A 14,989-nucleotide genomic window follows, 5' to 3' on the forward strand; every position below is an offset into this window, starting at 1 on the left:
CAGGAGAGGGAATTCGATAGCATTGAGCAGGCCCAGTCATGTTATGAGAAGAAAACCCTGCAGGCAGATAAATCTGAGTTTGGTTGCAGGCTCTGCCATCTCTGGCAATTGACTTAATCTCCCTGAGCCTCAGTTTCCCCAGTCTTAAAAGAATAAGCAGGGCTGTGTTGAAATTAACCAATAAAGCTAATAATGGCACACATATTCCCCACACGGTTCTAAGTGCTTCACGCATCATAATTACCGTAATCCTCATAATAACCCTGTGGTACAGATACTGTTGCTAGTGCTGCGGAAGGAAAATGAGGCAGAGAGAAGTGCAGTGGCATGGCCAAGACTGCACGGCTAAGGCAGGGATCTTAACCACTCACTCTCCTTTACAGAACATATACAAAGGAAGTGCCCAGCACAGTGTGGGATACAATGAATAAGTGCAAGTGTACCTCCCACTTCCCCCTCTTCCTAAAGAGCCACCCAAACTACAAGGCGAAGCCTGAGCTATCCTGTGTCCCACCATTAGTGTTACCTTCCTAAGGCAGTCAAGACACTTCGAATAGGGAAACAAGCAAGCTGGTGACATTGAGCCGAGGAGGGCTTTGAGCAACAGCTGCTTCCTTGCTAAGGCCTGGGTGTGTGTCCCCATTCAGCGGCATTCAGGCACCAGTCCAGCCATGGACCATTTCCTGTGTCAGTGGTGCTCAACCTTGTTCTAGCTGCCAAATCCTCATATGCTGGGCCTTTAAAAGACAAAAAGAGAAACAGGCAGTAGAGAGTTGAGCCTGGGGAGAGGTCACGGAGACAGCTGTTGTGAAAAAACGAACAGCATCCGTGGTTGGTTTCCAAATGGTGCAAATGCTCTTTCAGTGACTCCGGGCGGCTGGGAGACTAACAACTTGTAAATTACATTTCGGAAGTAACACTTGCTCTGTTGTAGTTTCTGTGCGGCTTTCCCTCCTCCAGAGGCCTTCTGCCCTTGATTCCAAGGTCTGTCAGCCTTTCCTTTGGCCTGTGTCCCTGGAAAACTCAACAAAATCAGGTTCTAGGGCAGTTACAGGTAAATTTTTCTCTTTAAAAAAAAAAAAATCCCTTAATTGCCGTTACAATGTTTGTGAAATGATAGCAAACAATTTTAAAAGCAAAATAAATATCAGTGGTGCATTTAGTAAGCAGAAGTAGAAACTAAGAAAGCCCGTACGTAAAAGGAAGGAATATTTCGGCAGCCCATTTCTCGCTATTTCTTATGCTTAGTTTCCATTGGCAAAGGACAGATCCACGTCCGTTCAGATTTCCAAGGAGAACTTTTCAGACTACCACCACCTATTTGTAGTACACAGGGGTGCTGAGGATTTATGCTTCTGACAGAACCCAAGGTTGTGATTTCAAACATAACCCAAATCCAGCAAGCATTCAAATGCCAAAAGTCTTCCTACTTTTCTCACTGGCAAATGCTTATGTGAACTCGGGAGGGGTGTTTATCTTGAGCATTAGTTGAAAATATGAACCACAAAACCAGAAGAGCGGCAATCCTGGGTCTGATATGAAAGAGTTTTCCAGGCGAAAACAGCTTCATCCAAAACAGTGTATTTAAATTCATGAATTTCAGTGAGAGAGTTGTATTAAGTAAGGTATAGAGATTTAAGGAATTGGCTCAGGTGATTGTTAGGGGCTGGCAAATCCAATGCCTTCAGGGTATGCCAGCAGGATAGAAACCTGGGGAAAAGTTGATGTTTCAGCCTTGAGTGTGAAGGCAGCCTGGAGGCTGAACTCCTTCCTCAGTGAACCTCATCGTCTCACTTAAGGCCTTCAACTGATTGGGTGAGGCCCACCCATAGCATGGAAGGTAATCTCCTTTCCTCAAAGTCTACTAATTTAAAGGTTAATCGTATCTGAAAAATACCTTCTCAACAACAACCAGACTCATGTTTGACCAAAAACTGGGCACAGGGACTAGCCAACTTGACATGTAAAATTAATCATCATAAGCATGAATCAAGTCAAGCCTGGATATCTGTATATATCTCTTCTAAATTTTCTTCCTCTGAACATCCATCCATCCATCCATCCTCTGGACATCCATCTCCTATGCCTATGCTATTTTTAACTAATGCTAACTTTATATCAATAGGTCATGGATATGAGGCTTAAAAAAAACAACAGTGGGTCCTTCACCCGTAAAGACCTTTTGACTGTGTTGAGTAGGATCAGGAACTTTCGTTCTGTCAAATGGACAAAGTCAACAAATCTTGTTAATGTATCCCTACTGCCATTTTACTAACCATGTATCTATACCTCTTCCAGGAAATCTTAATTTTTTTAATTAAAAAAAATTTTTTTGGTCATGGTCCCTTTGGAGAAGCTCATAAACACAACGGGCTTTCTGCCCAGAAAATATGCCTAAACAGACACACGTATGACATTTACCATCTGATTTCACAGATTCCGAAGCCCATCCATGCATGGATGCCAGGTTAAGAAGCCTTGCAAAATGTTCCTTCGGCATCCACACAGCAGGCTCTAGGGCACCAAGAACGCAGAGGAATGAGCCATGGCCCCACCCTCAAAAGCTCACAGTCACGGAATCAGCAATAATACAGCATTTTTCAAAGATGGGGTGAAATGTGAGAAAGAGAGGGTGAGGAGCACCGAAGGGGCACCTAACTCAGGCTCGGGAGGTCAGAGAAGGCTGCCCCGAAAAGAGGCTTAGACACATGGAATTCTGCCTGAGTCCCACCTGGTCTTGGCAGCAGAGGAAACTGATGGGCAAGAGAGAGCATGGGTTTTTAGAGAAAATATTTTTCTGGATGGCTGAAGGATAAGATGGGAGGCAGCAGGGTGAGGAGGGAGATGGAAGGGTAAGTGATAGCCTAACGCAGAAAGGCTTAGACCAGGGGCCAGCATGTTCTTTCCCAGAAGGGGCGAGGTAGTAACTGACCTAGGCTTTTCCAGTCATCTGGTCACATTGGTAACTTCTCAAGGTGGCTTTTGTAGCACAAAACAGCCATAGATTACATGTAAGTGAATGATGTGCACATGTTCCAATAATACGTTAGGAACACTGAAATTGATTTAATTTTGAAATCCATAGTCTTTAGTTTTTGAGCAGTTTTAGGTTTACAAAAAAAAATTGAACAGAAAATCCAGAGAATTTCCAGATACCACCTCACCCCCACCCAGCATACACATTCCCCTATGAACATTGCCCATTAGTATGGGACATTTGTTACAAATGATGAGCCGATATTGATGCATGGTTATCAACTGAAGCCCATCGTTTATATTAAGGTCCACTTTTGGTGTTGCACATTCAATGGGTTTTGACAAATGTATAATGAGACGTATCTGCTATTATAGTATCCTATAGAATGCTTTCATATAGAAAAGTTTCACTGCCCTAATGGTCCACCAGATTCTTTTTATCCTTCCTTGCCTTCCCTGAGCTGTTAGCAACCCCTGATCTTTTTACTGTCTCCAAAGCTTTGCCTTTTCCACAATATCAAACAGTTGGAAAACTACAGCATGTAACCTTTTCAGATGGGCTTCTTTCACTTGATATTATGCATTTAAGGTTCTTCGATATCTTTTCATGACTTCATAGCTCATTTCTTTTTGGCACAGAAATACATTCCACTGTGTAGATAGACCACGGTTTATTTATCCATTCACCTATTGAGGGACATCTTGGTTGCTGCCAAGTCTTGACAATTATGACTTGGCTATAAACATTCATGTACAGGGTTTTTTTTTGGGGGGGGGGGCCAAGGACAGAGGGAGAAGGAGAGAAAGAATCCCAAGCAGTGTCCAGGCCCTGTGTGGAGTGGGATGCAGATCTCACGACCCTCAGTCCATGACCTGAGCCAAAAACCAAGAGTCAAACACTTAACCAACTGAGTCACCCAGGCGCCCATCATGTGTAGGTTTTTATGGGGACATGTTTCAGCTCATTTGGATAAATACCAAGGAGCACAATTGCTGAATCATATGGTAAGAGTATGTCTAGTTTTGTAAGAAACCACCAATTTGTCTTCCAAAGTGCCTGCACCGTTTTGCGTTCCCCCTAGCAGTGCTCCACATCCTCACTAGCATTTCACGTTTTCAGTGTTTGGGATGTTGGGTATTTTTAGGTGTGTATGATGTCTCACTGCTGTTTTCATTTACAATTCCCTCATAGCATATGATGTTAAACATCTTTTTATATGTTTATTTGCCATCTGTATATCTTTTCTGGTGAGGTATGTCTGTTAAGATCTTCTGCCCATTTTTAAATTCAATTGTTTGTTTTCTATTTGTTGAGTTTTAAGAGTTTTTTGTATATTTTGAACAAAGTTCATGTTCTTTTCACATGTCACATTCTTTTGATTTCTTTCAACAATTGAAAAATGTAAAAATCAGGAAAAGATAATGATCATATGATCTCACTTATATGTGGAATTTAAGAAACAAAACAGGATCATAGGGGAAGAGAGGAAAAAATAAAACAAGATGACATCAGAGAGGGAGACAAACCATAAGAAACTCCTAGTCAGGAAACAAATAGGGTTGCTGGAGGGGAGGTGGGTGGGGGGATGGGGTAACTGGGTGATGGGCATTAAGGAGGGCACGTGATGTAATGAGCACTGGGTATTATATAAGACTGATGAATGACTGACTTCTACCTCAGAAGCCAATAATACATTATATGTTAATTAATTGAATTTAAATAAAATAAAATAAAAATGCAAAAATTGTCAGCTTGTGAGCTGTACGAAAACACGTGGTGGGACAGATTCAACCCACAGGCCTATCATGTGCCTCTGCTGTAGAAGTTGGATTTTCTTCTTAGAGCCGCTGGGGATTCATTGAGTGGTCACATGCAGTAAAGAGAAGTGGCCAACTATCCACTTTATCACTCTGCCTGTAATGAAGCAAGGGCAGGAGTAGGAAGTATGAGGGGCCTGGAGCAAGGACACCTGTTAGGGGTTTTGTTGCAATGATCCAGGTGAAGGATAGTGATGGCTTAAATTTAAGAAGTTGATGGGGCACCTGGGTGGCTCAGTTGGTTAAGTGTCCGAGTCTTGATCTCAGGGTCGTGAGTTCAGGCCCCACATTGGGTTCCACGCTCGGTGTGGAGTCTACTTGAAAAAAAGAAAAAAGTGTTGATACAGGTGAGTAGAGCTGGGCAGATTCCAGAGATATTAAGGAAATAAAGAGGGACAAAACCCAGGGATTGATATGGAGGGTACACAGGAGAGGGAATCCAGAGATGATGCCTAGGTTTCTGACTTGGACAACGAAATTAACACTGTTGCCATTCACCGATTCAGAGAACACAGGTGGAGCAGCAAGGGTGGATGGGAAAACACTGAGTCTGAGGGGGCCTTGGGACATCTGCAAGGGGCCATCCAGCTGCTGGTTGGAAATCACCAGCTTATTCATTACAAAGCCATGGGAGTGGATGCATCATCCCTCTGGTGTTGAGAGAAGAAAAGGGAAGAAGAAAGGTGGCATGAGAAGGACCAAGAATGAGAGGATAAAGGGAAGAAAGGGATCCAGAGGGAACATTTAGAAAGCAGGCAGCACGCCAGGAGAGAATGGGGTCACAGGAGCCAAAGGAAGCAAGTGTTTCCAGAAGGAGACAGATGCTACAAAAGGATGGCATGAGAAATGAAGAGTCAGGGCAATTCACAGCACAGGTGGGACACTGGAAACCAAGATGCCGTGTCTGATCTGCCATCAGGGAGGAAATATACTCCGGGCTGTTACTCCACATGAACTCATTTGCATTGACCAGCCAGCTAGAGATTAGAGAATAAATAACCAGGAAGCTGTCAGGCTCCTTGATGTTCATTTGCAAGCTGTATCAAAAGGCAGAGGGGAACCATACAGAATGTAAGACTGCATTGCTTTCATTAACTGCTTTTCTAGTCACGTCCCACGGAGTGAAGCCTGAATGGTGTCCTTACCCAACTACTTCCACAGTGTGATTTTAAGTGTTGCCCCGATTGGCACATTCCCCAAACTTGGTTGTCATGCCTTCCCAGAAGTTCTGTGAGTTACCCAATACCCGTTCAATAAATTCCTTTCCTACTTAGGTCATCCAGCCTTTACTTTTTTGCTTACAGACAAGAACACTGACTGATATAAGTTTCTGGAAAACAACAGTATAAAAGTCTCTAGACTTCTATCTGGATAATTATAAAGCAACCTGTTAGTTCATGTGCAGGCTTTATGTCATCCAAAAAAGAAAGACCATGAGACAGTGAGCAGTGAGTGACAGGGTCAGTGAGTGAGATACTCACCCAATCAAAAGTTACAGCTGTGTGAAGAGCCCAGGCTGGCTAGCCACATTTTGACCAACCCTGATCCAGCCATGCCTGAAGGTGGAAGCCCAGAGCAGGGAGCTCTGATCTGTGGCTATTGCTTATAATCCATCACTGCCCAGTGCAGTGGCCATCTCAACTATAGAGGACCAACACCAAACATTCTCCTCTGTAAGCTAGAGAAAAGCATAGAAACATTTCTAGCACCTGCACTGGGAAAACCTATGTGCCTTTTCCACTTTGAAATAAACATCCTATATGTACTCATCTCAATGATGGCTATTGGTGAGGCTTAATAAAGCAGTTCTTATGGCTGGTCCTTTTGTGGCCGGAATCTTAGCTTGCTGCCCAGCCCTGCCTGCTTCTACACTTGGATTCCAGTATAGAATTCAGTGCTCCATTTCTGAATGTTTTCTCATCAGTTCTTGTCGATTGGGTCTTACCTACTTCTATCCCTCTCCTTTCCCTTTCTCCGGCCTCCATGGCATCCCTGCTCTCTGAACTGAGTCCAGCATTCTGGATTTGCAGCTGGCTTCCTGTCCATGACCCCAGATTCTCAGAGACCCTTCTTATCTTCCCATCCCCTGATGGAGTCTAACCCCCGTCTCAGTATTCCCCTGCCCTTCCCCATTTTCCTACCACCCATCATGGTACGCACTTGTTGTTCAGCCCTGGTCGGGAGTACAAGGTGTTAGCCTTTTATGCAAAGCACAAATTCCAGAAGCACTCGTTATTTAAGACTGATCCTGAGGAAGGCTGATCAGTTTTTCATGGCTGAAGTGGCGCCACCCAGTGGCAATGGTATAACGGGTTAGGATTCACAGCAGCTTTGAAATTCTGTGGTTGGAAATGGACGTCATCTCATTTCCAATTTGCGTCCATTTTTGTCTGGACTGTGTCTTGACTTGACCAGAGGAGTCACCCAGGCATTCAATAACAGTTTAATGTGTAGCTACTCTACCAGGAACTGTGATTGTCCCTCTAGGGGTGAGCCAAACACAGTTTCTGGTCTCTAGGGAGAGAGACAGAAAATTGTAAGTGGGGGAGGGAGGATGGAGAGTAGGCAGGGAGACCTTCCCGAAGGAGGTGGCATCTAAACTAACACAAGAAGAATGAGGAAGAGTTGGTGAAGAGGGGGGAAAGGAACACTTTTCAGACAGAGGAAACTTGTGCAAAACACCCAGAGGTACAAGGGAACATTGGGGATGGCATTTAGGAAATTGCAAGTAGTTCAAGACATGGGAACCCAGACACTGTGTGAGGGCAACTGGCCAGAGATGAGTCTGAAGAGCTCATGACAATAAGGCTAACACACATACAGTGTTTACTTGTGCCTGGAACGACTCCCATGTTTTACACATGTTAACTCAGCCCATCCTCGTCACAGTTTCCTAAGGTAGATGCTATTGTCATTTCCATTTTACAGATGAGTCTGGGGCATGGAGAAGCCAAGGAACTTGCCCAAGTCATAGAGATTGGGAGAGGTCGAGCTGGGGCGTGAACCAGAACCCAGAGCCAAGCCAGTGCACGTGGGTTTTCACCTTCAGAGCAACTGAAGACCTCAGGGGGAAGAAGGGCTCGATCAAGGGTGCTTTAGAAAGGTCAGCGTGTTCCCTGGCACTGACAGCAATGCCAGCACCGAGGATATTTGGGAGTTAACACTCAAGGGAGATACCAACACAATCAGCCAGTCCAGGAAGCAAGAGAGCAACAGCATGGGATGGAATTAAGGTCAGGGGCCAGGTTTCCGAGAACTGAGTAGGGTGCTGGCAGGACACCAGCCGAGGCTGCAGGAGGAAGGGGCTCGGGGATTGCACCTGGCCGTCACTGCCCGGTGCCTGACACCAGCGTGTCTTTTCAGACTGTCCTCTTACCTTTTCAGACTCACCTGCCTGTCCTCACCCGAGATACTCACCCAACCAGAAACTTCTTTCTTAGGTATACCCAGACACATTCACAAAAGGACGGAGGAGCGTTAGAATAAATAAGTCTAGAATAAGATTAGGTTAAAATATGAATAAGAATAAATAGTAAGATCAGGAAAAAAACATAAATAAGAGCAGAAATCAAGCTGGGGGCAGGAGGGAAGAGGAAACATAAATATTCAAGCTCTAAGGTTTTCCTAACTGTTGCTATCTTTAAGTTCAAGTGTGAGGCTAAGCTTCCCAACAAGGGAAAAGAGAGACAAGGTCATTTACATGGTTGCTATTGATAGAAAAGAGGAAACACACCCATCTGTCAAGAAAACATTTGCGTCCCTTGGCTGGCGAAGCTCTGACACAGGTTTCCAAACCGGACTGCTCTCTAGCTCTTTAACAGCCCCTCCATTTTCCCAACGCCACACCTGTGTTCGGGTCATCAGACCCTCCTGGCTTACAGATGCATAGCTAACAGTCAAAATCCTGCCCAAATGTCAAAGCCCAGCTTTAAGAGTTGGGCACCTATGAAGATGTCTCTTTCCTCCCTGGTCAGATGTTCTTCTCTCATTCATTTCCCTGCCTTGTCTTCACGAAATCCGTAGCACCCATCATATTCTACCAGATGTCATAGTTCAATGTGTCTAGGTCTTACCTTACTGAGGCAGTACTGCCTCTTAGAGTGACTACTCTGGAGTCAACCCACCTGGGTTCCACCTTTGCCACCCACCAGCTCCCCGACCTTCAGCAAATCACTCAATCTCTGTACACTCCAGTTTTCTCATCTGTAAAGTGGGAATTATAAGAGCATTGTCCTTGTTTTCTTAGTACGGCTCCTGGCACATGATGAAACCATCAGAATCTTCATAATCATCATCTCCCCTAGGGCTGAGCTATCCACTGCAGTAGCCACAAGCCATAGGACACTTTTGGAGATGATGGGTATGTTTACTATCTCGATTGTGGTGAGAGCATCACAGATGTGTGCGTACATCCAAATTCATCAAATTGTATATATTAAGCATGTGTAGTTTTGTGGGGATTTGGGGTATCAGTTATGCTTTAATAAAACTCTTTGAAAAAACAAAAGGAAAAAGAGCTTGGGTGTGGACAAAGGCACAGAGGGTGAAGACCATGGTGGGTTGAGGAACCTATAAGGAGTCCGAGATTATAGGAAAGCATAGTAGGAGGGGACAGGTAAGAGGTAAGAGAAAAGGTAGGCAGAGGCTAGACCTGGGAGGCCCTTAGCCCCACTGAGAAGACTTTCTTTGTCTATTACAATTACACGTATCTGTTACCACCTAACAAATTGACCCATTTAAGGCAACAATTGTATTATATCTCACGATTTTATGGATCAGGAATTTTGACAGAACTCAACTGGGTGCTTCTTCTGCTCCATGTGGTATCAACTGAGGTCTCAGGGTGGTATTCAACGGGAGGATGGGCTGGTCTGAAGGATTCAAATGGTTTTTCCCTCACTTGTCTGCTGCGGTGGTGGGGAGGATTTAAGTCAACAGACCTCGCTGGAGCTGTTGGCTGGGGCACTTACAGCACGGAAGTCTCAAGACGTCTTCCATGATGGCCCAGAGCTCCCAGAGAGTGTCTCAAGATGCAAAAACTGCATAGCTTTTTGTGACCTAACCTTGAAGTCCCAGAACATTATTCCTGCCACATTCTCTTGGTCAAGCAAATGACTTCAGCAAGCCCAGATCCAAAGGGAAGGGCATTGAACCCAACCTCTCAGTGAAGGAGTACCAATGCTCCTTGACCTTCTTGAATCTGCCATACTAGAAATAGGGGAGCCAGTAAAGGGCTTTTGGAGGGGTGGTGGGGGGGACCATGTGGATTCTTTCGACATTATCAATATGGAAAAATACAAGAAAAAAATTAAAATCATCCACAATCCCACCACCCAGAAACTAACACAACATTGTGAAGAATTCTATCAGTATTTTTGATGTTCAATCTCTTTAGATTCACCATATATTTTTGTACTTTTCCACTGAAAGATGTTAAATAGGAAGTGGACATTATTAATTTGCTTGTTGAAACATTACTCTGGCATCAGTGTGGAAAATAACTTGGCAGGGAGACCAATTGGACAGCTCTTGCTATAATGGAGGTGGTGGCCCCTGCAAGGTCTGGCGGGGTAGGGGGAGGGGAGAGTTCTGCCATTCCAGGCGTTTCTCCCCATTTCTTTGTTTTGATATGGGCAATTTAACTTCAACAAATATTATATAAAGCATTTCACAAATACAACTTAAGACAAGCCCAATCCAGAAACAGGCTGGAAAAAGAGCCATCTGAAAATTTACCCCTTGCTTTCACCACACCAATCCACCAGGTGGCCTGAAATCTGGTTCCATTTTGTCTTCACACCAGTCTCAGGTTTAAAAAGTGACCTCTTTATAGAACACTGTGGCAGAGGGAAAGAAATGTTGGAGAAGCACCTGTTGGCCCTTAAAGATTCTGCCAAGGAGGGACACAACTCAGTCCGTCTTGCATTTCTCCATCATGGCAGATCCCAGGACAACGAGGTTGTACGTGGGGCAGAGAAGACTTGCGATGGCCCACAAGCCTCTGTGGTGTGGTTGCTATCAGCCTCTGATCTGAGCCCCTCTAACCTCCTGATCATGCGCTCCTCCAGCCACACTGACAAGTCCTGGCTGGTGGGCAAACAAGTCACGCCCACCGCCTCAGGGGGCTCTTCCCTTCCCCTAAAACACTGACTTCCCCAGACAGCCTCAGGGCTCGCAGCCCCACCTCCTTCAGGTCTGTGCCCAAATGCCACCTGACCCCCGATATTCTCACTTACTCCATATTTATCACTACATGACATATTATATGTATTACTAGTTTGTTTATTCTCTCTCTCTCTCTCTCTCTCTCTCTCTCTCTCACACACACACACACACACACACACACTCACACACACACACACAGAAATGTAAGCTTCAGGGGTGCCCGGCTGGTGCAGTCGATAAAGCATGCAACTCTTGATCTTGGGTTGTGAGTTCAAGCCCCACATGTGGTGTGGAGTTTACCTAAAAAAATTTTTTAAATTTTTTTAAAAAGAAATGTAAGCTTCAGGAGAGCAGAGCTTTTGTTCTGATCACTATAATGCCTCCAATACCTAGAATATATCTGGCATATAAAAGATGCTAAAAAATATATTCGAATGATGCAATGATGAATGAATGAATACTAGAAAGATTATTGGCACAAGAGAAAGTCAGAAAATGTTGACTTAAATTATAACCAGGTGCCTCTCACTACAGAGCACAGTGTTGGTCTAAATAAATATTAATGAACTAATTTGGTGACGTTCATTTGAAAATTCTAGAATGTAAAATGTACCTGGAGGTAAAGTTTATTTCCCAGCAGTGGAACTGTGGACCATTTTAGTTATTTGTGTTTTTCGGACTTTTATTAGTAAAACAATGTTGGGGAGTTCTCACCATGTGCCTGGCCCATATGTGTGTGCATGAACATCTTATGAAGTCCACACATCAGCTCTGGGAGGTAACGAGCACTAGTATACCCATTAAGACTTAGGTAACTGAGGTGTATTACATGAGTGACTTCTGCAAGGTACAGGTTGTCAGCAGTAGAACCAGATTTCAAACTCCAGTCTGATTCCGGAGAAAAAGTACATCCACACTACGTTCTTACTTTCTACAGTGAGCTTAATTTATTCTCCTACTAGGAAGAGGGAGGGGGAAAGCTTATTTAAAAGGAAAAAAGAGGGGGCACCTGGGTGGCTCAGTCGGTTAAACATCTGACTCTTGGTTTCAGCTCAAGTCATGATCTCAGGGTCAGTGGGATAGAGCCCCCCATTAAGCTCCCCGCTCAGCAAGGAGTCTGCTTGAGATTCTCTTCCTCCACCCCTCCCCCACTCAAGCTTGCACATGCTTTCTCTAAAATAAATAAATATTTTTAAAAATAAAAATAAAAGGAAAAAAAGGAGGAGGTGGAGGAAGAGAAGGAGAAAGAGAAGAAGTGGAAGAAGAAGAAGAATCTCCTAATCAAGAGCTCGTGCCTCTTGTCACTATAGCAGACTTCAGCCTGATGATTTTTATAGAACAGTCCCCTGGAAACCCATTAGCTTTCAAGACTTCATAATCATGCAGACATTTAAAAAATCTCTCAGGGACTTCTCTGCCTAGTCCAGACGTCAGTTTGACTAATGTGAAATTGATTGCGAAGTTGGCTGGTTCCTGAGAGAATCTTTTCTTCCATTTTGATCAATCAACGGTTCAGTGAATCACTAAATATGTTATGGACTGTAGGACTTGGTCATTGAGCTTAAAGTGTATATGTTTAGAATCAGTGAAATGAACATAATTTTTAAGTGAATAAAATGTAGCTCTTCTAGTCTTTGCAAGAATAATTGGAATGTTTCCTCCTTTATTCACACAGTGTCCAAAAGCTGTGGATGCAAAATGAAGTGACTGTCTCTGTGGTTCAGGCATGATCACCATTTTATAAACACAGACAGAGAATTAGGAGAGTTTGGAAGGTCTCGTCTCCAGAATAAAAGATCAAAGGGTCAGAATAACAAGTGGCCACTTTAAGGGAAATATTTTTAGAAGGCTTAACTCAGGGGAAGTAACAGATGGCTTCTTTCTACTTTGCCCTCTCTCTTTTACAAAGCAAACCTACTGATCTACTAATACAACATAATCCAAGCACACCGAGTAACTCGGAGGTCTAAGATAATGTCCTGTGCAGCCAGAGCTGGGTTTGGAGGTCACTGGGCATTGGTCACTTTCTGTGGTGGTGAAGTCAACCATGGTCTCTGACTCTCCAACTGTGTGGAGCTTACATTTCATTCTACACAAATTAAAAGTGTATACATTTAAGATGTCCAAAGTGATGGTTTGATGTAAGTACACCTTATGTAATGATTACCACAATCAAGCTAGTTTACATACCTATCACCCCACATAGCTAGCAGGCGAGTGTGTGCGTGCACACGATATCACATGAATAAATGAATGAATGGCTGGTTTGATGAGCAATTATCAAGATGGAGACTGTGATAAAGAGGAAACATTCTGGCCATCCTCACCTGGAAATCTGGGGTCAAATATAATAATGTGCTTAATGCATCACCAAGTTCTCAAAGAAGAAAGGGAAACCTCAGGAGCCAAAAAACATGGCATAAACATAAGCAGGTAAAAAGTACAAACAAAAAGGTATTGAAAACCAGACCCACAAGGGGGTGAGCTGATGCCATAACTGGGTAGGGAGAGATATGGCTGTTAGACTTGGTAAATGACTGGCTTAGATTGCACTGCCTACATAGACAGAAGAGGTGAAGCTTTGGACCCACCTGTGGCAGGAAATTGAAACTGAGACCCCTACATAAAACTGAGGTCTTATCTCTCTGTGCTGTGTTCCACCTAATTTTACATGATTTTTTTCTTAAAATTAACAAATTTTATCTTTTGCTGCACTTAACATGCTGTTGAACCAGTCTACGAGCTTGTCATTTCAATGACTCTGTTTTCATTTTTGGAAGTCACTCAATTCTTTTAAAAATAGATCAATCTTTTTAAATTCTAGGGTCGGGGCACCTGGGTGGCTCAGTCGTTAAGCATCTGCCTTCGGCTCAGGTCATGATCCCGGGGTCCTGGGATTGAGCCCCGCATCGGGCTCTCTGCTCGGCGGGAAGCCTGCTTCTCCCTCTCCCACTCCCCCTGCTTGTGTTCCCTCTCTCGCTGTCTCTCTCTGTCAAATAAAAAAAAAAAAATCTTTAAATTCTAGGGTCTTGGCTATTTCCCCTTCATTTTTTAAAAAAGATTTATTTATTTATTTTAGAGAGACAGAAAGAGCACTAGCGGGGGGGAGGGGCAGAGAGAGAGAGAGAGAGAGAGAGAATCTCAAGCAGACTCCCTGCAAAGTACAGAGCCTGTTGCAGGGCTTCATCCCAGGACCCCAAGATCATGACCTGAGCCAAAATCAAAAGCCAGCCACTCAACTGACTAAGCCACCCAGGTGCCCCTCCCTTCATTTTGATTCTCTCTTCGATGTCTGTCTTTATTTAAGCATCCATGAAAGTCTTTTTCAAACTGCTGTATCATATGAAGTTCTTGTGTGCTAATTTTTGATGGTGAGCTTATCTTCTGGGTAGAGCTATCTGTGGGAATCCTCTGTGGCCTAAGTTATGGCACATCCTTCCAGAGAGCTGTTTGTTTCTTCTGCTAGGTACCCCAGAGATATCTTTATCCTGGGACTTTTAAAAGTGTTAATGTATCAATTCAAGGGTTCACAGACAATCTAGCTACTGTACATTTGAGGCCCAAACCCACTTGCAGTACAGGCTGGAAATCTCAGCATCTCCAGGGAGATTTTCTATTTTACCCAGAACTCACACAAAGACACGCTTCTGTTTCCCTAAGCTATTGGCTAGTTCTCTACTGGGTGACATAGAGATCGTAAAATTGAATATTAATAGGAAATGCAGTCTTATAATGAGTCTTGGTTCTGAAGTGAGCAAAATTTACATGATCGTATGAAGTAATGGCAGAAAATGTAAAAATAAAGATACAGCAAAGGAAGAGAGATGAACTGGAAGTGGTAGATGGAAGGGTATCTAATGTCCTCTGATAGTTCTGTGAGATTTTATGCATGATGGGAAAAGATATAAAGGTTTATGATATGACCATTGCTGTCATATACAAAGATGCTCAGAGAGGACTTTAATATTACTATATTATCGAGGAAGAGGGTGTTAAAGATTCCACTATCACACCAAGGCAACTGAAGGCA

This window comes from Mirounga leonina, unplaced genomic scaffold, assembly GCF_011800145.1.
Source record: "Mirounga leonina isolate KUSES-001 unplaced genomic scaffold, KU_Mleo_1.0 Mir_197, whole genome shotgun sequence".
Lineage (NCBI taxonomy): Eukaryota > Metazoa > Chordata > Mammalia > Carnivora > Phocidae > Mirounga > Mirounga leonina.